The 4,861-nt window shown below is 43.2% G+C and overlaps 1 long non-coding RNA gene across 1 annotated transcript; it reads left to right on the top strand.

The window, feature by feature from the left end:
- The first annotated feature begins 3,043 nt into the window (after positions 1-3,043).
- Positions 3,044-4,102, top strand: LOC123141014 (uncharacterized). Its single transcript, XR_006470127.1, has 3 exons — positions 3,044-3,312; positions 3,789-3,848; positions 3,927-4,102. It is a non-coding gene; the product is annotated as an uncharacterized lncRNA (long non-coding RNA).
- Positions 4,103-4,861: the final 759 nt, after the last annotated feature.

Below are 4,861 nucleotides of genomic sequence, written 5' to 3'. Positions count from 1 at the left end.
CAACTTGAGCAAAAGAAAAGAGGTGGGTGATCCTTCTTGCGTGTTTTGCTCCGAGCAAGAATCATGTTCCCATTTATTCAATGCTTGTGTTGTTGCTATTGAGTTCTGGAAAGCCATCTGTGTCGTTACTGGAGTGAGTGAAGACATCAATATGGTGTATATCTCCTCATACTGGCTCAGGGGAGACAAGTTTGTTGCCATCAACACTGTCCATGCGGCTGGGCTGTGGGCGATCTGGAAAACTCGCAATGACATGGTTTTCAATAATGTTTGTTGGCCTGGTTTGCAGGCTATATGGAGGAGAACAACGTCAATTCTATCTACGTGGGAGTGTCTTTCCTCAGGGTGTGCCAGGGACAAGCTGGTGTGGGCTATGAATGTGTTGGAGACGAAAGCGAGAAGCCCTCCTCTGTTGTTGTGGCCAGATCCTGGCTGAGGCGCGGAGATACCTTTTAGCTCTGTTCTTTTGGCAAATGAGCCTTCCTTCGAAGGGCTGTAGTGTTGTTTGCTATTTTTCCTTTCTGGTTTTAGTTCTGGCTTTGCGTTGCTGTAGCTGTGTGATGCTTTTACTGCGGCAGCGTGCCTGCTGACCGTTGTGAGCTTTCGATGTAATGTACATTGGATCTTTTGTTTCGTTTCTTTATGAAAGGGAACAGGGGCGCAGCCCTTTTTTCTAAAAAAACAAGACCGTCAATTGCCCATAGGAGAACCACATTATTGTCCTTGGCAAACCCTAGTATCATTTCTGCTTTCAAGTAAAGTAGCTTGTCAATTTCAATAGTTCTTCCAAACACCCATGAAGCAACATCATCATAATTGGTCCTTCTCTTTCAAAATTGGACACTGCAGCATGGCAAAGTGAAGAGACAAAGCCCACCACCATCTGCCAGTATCATCGAGTGGAAATAGCTGAGGTCATTTACTGGCATAGGTATCACCGCTAGTTTTTGCCTATCCATATCAAATTCAAGGATCTCAACGAAACTCCCAGTAAGCAACCAGTAAAGAGAATCCCCAACCAGCATAGCAGGCTTGACCATAGAAACCCTGATTCAAAAATGGGCAGGATCCTCAGATTGAAGAGGTGTTGTGATAAGATTGCCCCATACACCGCTTGCATAATTTGTCTCTCACTATTGCCTACCAAGGCCACATGGAAGTGCTGGCTGTCTCCGGCAGAGCGAAGCACCAGCCCGCTGGTTGGGGACTCATCCATGTCGAACCAAGGGGAACGCTAATCCGGGTTTTCTTTGTAGCAACCGCTATGGGAACGGTAATGTGGTGCTGGTCGCCAGTGATGGGATCCCACACGAGTAGTTGGAGATGTTCCAAAGGAAGATGAGTACGAGGCCATGTACGAAGGGAGAGGAAGCAGCGGTGGCTGTCGTCGTGCTGCAAGCAGAAGCGTTCGGGCGAGACGATCCAAAGAATTGAGGGTAGGTATGAAGGAGATCTCGTGGTCTACTTGGAAGAAACCAAGGCGAGGGGGAGGGTTGCGGCAGTGGCGGCGGCGGCAGAAACCTGGATCAGAGACGAGGCAGCGCCAATGCTTGCAGACGAGGGAGTCGCCAGCCAGGGGATGCAGGATGGCTGCAGGGGTAGCCGGAGGAGAGTCTCGAAGAGCGGGTCATCGTCCTCCAGAGGCGGCGTAGGCTGCTCATCTCCACAGTGTGACGTTCTGCTGCCTCTAAGGCAGTCTCTATGGCCATAGAGGTCGAGATAGCCTCTAGCTCAAATTTGTTAAGCATCGACGCTATGCTTGGAGGCTGCCTCCAAGCCTTTTCTTTTAATAAAATGTTTCACTGACCCTACAAGTCATAGATGGAGTGTCTCAAGCAACTAGAAAATGGTTCCTTTGAAAAATAGTATTCTACACATTGTAGGGACATCTTAGAGGCAAAGAAAATTTTCTATACACTACAAAGTTTTGAGCTGACTCTAGCAGCTAGCCGTGGGTCCCAGCTTAGAGGCAAGCCTGCCTCTAAGCACCGTGGATGCCCTGAATGATACACTCGAAAACTGGGCGTAGTGAAATGATACTGAGAGCCTAAAACTATGTTGGACATTGAAGCCCACGATCGGTAAAGGCACGTGTATTTGTTTGCCTAAAAGAAAAAAATTTTGTGGGGGGAATTCAAAAGTACATCTTGTTACACATGTACATATTGTAGGTGTTCTATATTCTTTAAAATTTTGTATGGAAGAACACTTTTATTTGTAAGCTACACACAAAAATTTGAGGATCCACAATGGCAAATAGTAGGTCCAATTTGCATCCGCTATGTTTTTTGTGTGGCTAAAAAATGCATTAATAAAAAATTATATTTTATATGGTTCACAACACATCTACAGTACATGTTTGTTGTAAAAGCATTAAGTATGTTTCTTCAGATCTTACAATATTATTTAGTATTTACAATATTTTGATAAGCCATATTCTAGCAAAAAAATTGTTTTGGTAAGCCGAGCTTCATCAAGTCAATGCGCGCACTTGTAAGAAGTTGGCGCCAACGTGGCTTTTTTGGTAATGCATAAATGCTACTTACGTGATTTTTCTTACATTGTCATTTTTCTAAATATTCAGAAATAGGACTGTAAATACAATATTGTTGAATTATGAATGGATCAATCCTATTTGTTCGGAGTCCCTTGTTTATGATGCAAGTAGTATATATGTGTTTGGAGTGGTGGCTACCTCTACATCTACCATTCTTAAGAAGTTGCTCCCCACTTCTTCCTATTCTCTCAACATGCAGCCCGTCCACATCATCATCTAGCCATGTCATCAATTCTTCTGATTTTCCTCGCCTATGGTGAAGCCACGTCACCACTAAATGTTGTCGCTGCAGGTCGCTGGCTTTGTGCTATGTTCGCACGGTTTACTGGCCATCCAACACGCCTTTCCTTCTGCACACGGCAATTCCTTTTTTTTTTCTTTTACAACGAAACGAAACGAAGCGTCTGATTTTTTCACCGTCGCACAATTCCTGCCCTTGCCTCTTGGTCTGGTGGTTCCTTTCATCTCCCTCCACCAATTCCTTTCATCTCCCTCCACCAATAAATCTCTAGGGTAGTCTTCCAATTCTTCTCCTCCCCTCTTTATTTATGCCATACTTCCCATGTTGCACCGCCGCCGGCCAAACCTTCTCTGGTCGTGAACACTAAGACCTACACGCTGCCTTCCTCCGGGAGCCCCTGGAGTGCCGCGAGCCTGGACATGCTGGCCCAAACCAGGCGCCATGGCGTCGAACCTACCTCCCGGGGAACCAGACGTGCCACCGTCAGCGTCGTCCTTCAACCCCACATGCGTAGGTGCGAGCTCTCCATCTCCTCAGATCTGTATCGCGTTTTTTTATCTAGCTTGGTAGAAGCCCCGATTTCCAGTTGGAGTAGCTGTCACGAGGGCACCGGCCCCAAAGGGTAGTTCTATGGCGTGATGGATTCAGACTGATGCCAACCATAGACATGTCTACCGGATCCCAATCAAAGTTGCGCCTCTGTCGCCAAGGTAGGAGCAGAAGGATGAGGTGGTTCCCGTAGTATATCTGTCCAGATATTTAAGTCTGTATTGTTGACCTGAACGCATATGTGTGTTTTTTAGTGGAACAGATGCATACTTACTGTAAATGCAGGAGGTCGTTCCCAACTTCCCATCGTATATTTGTATAGATCTTTGCTGTACGGGCCTAATATGTACTGTAAATGCACCTTAACTACTTTTAAATTTTTTTACTGATTGTTATGTGGCTCGTGGTCATGTACAAAGTCTAACATGTATGGATGTGCAGATTGAAAAGTTCATCAGAATATTGCACGGGAGGTTCTATCATCCACCATCCAGATTTTTTGTACGTTTGTTTGTTCAAATTTTCTTTCTTTTAAGTTTATATACAGCGATTTAATTTGTAGTTCAACTTATTTTGCAGAGAGTTTGGTTGGTCTGCTTGGATAGGGGTTTAGGAGGTGCTTTCAGGTAGAGCTAAAGACTTTGTAATGTGCAATTTAGCACCTTCATAGTAGTATTTGTAAGATTTTTTATGATAAAAAATAATGTATTTTCGAAAGATTTATGACTGAAGTTTTCCTTTCATTTTGGTTACACATTCTTTGCAGTTCTCTCCCTCTCTCTCTCTCTCTCTCTCTCTCTCTCTCTGTGTGTGTGTATGTGATTACACATGACTTGATGGTGATTAGTCTGAAATATTTGTGAAGCGAGGCTATGTCTACAGGTTTTGCGGTTCTTTGTAGACATGCCCAAGGTTACTTTAGGATTTCTTGGTGGATTCCATTCTAAATCCTCTTTGTTAAAATAATATATAAGCTAATGTCAGTTTTTTTTTTTTTGCTTTCACCCACCTGATAGAAGACACGCAATAGGAACATAGAAGCATGTGTAGTATCGAATTTGCAGTTGGATATAGTACTTTTATCTTAACCTTTTTAAATTCAAGAATAACTTATTTCTCCCTGAGTGCATTTTATCATGCTATGTTCCCTTGCTATTTCTCCTACATTGTTTGACTACCTAGCTCTAAAAAGTCAGTATTGACTCAATTTTCCAGGGCTGGGTTAGTATCCTAATATTTTGAACAAGAGGTCTGTGAATAGTTTTGATACGCTACATTGTAAAGTTTTCGTTTGAGGTCAAGCTTATTTTTGCTTTTGATTCCAACAGAGTACACAACACAATTTATTATTTTCTGACTCATTCATTGTTTATGCAGATCTAGATAACTTTGGTACGGAGTGTTGTGTTTATATTAAGTTGATTTTCAGTGATGTTTGAAAATTTCCACAAACACGATTCTTTGGTTTCCAGTGGCCATTTTAAGAAGATGATCTATTCATGCTTTTAAATTTG

This window comes from Triticum aestivum, chromosome 6D (genome assembly GCF_018294505.1).
Source record: "Triticum aestivum cultivar Chinese Spring chromosome 6D, IWGSC CS RefSeq v2.1, whole genome shotgun sequence".
Lineage (NCBI taxonomy): Eukaryota > Viridiplantae > Streptophyta > Magnoliopsida > Poales > Poaceae > Triticum > Triticum aestivum.
Note: the sequence above shows the minus strand (reverse complement) of the source record. Positions and strands in the feature narration are given on the sequence as shown.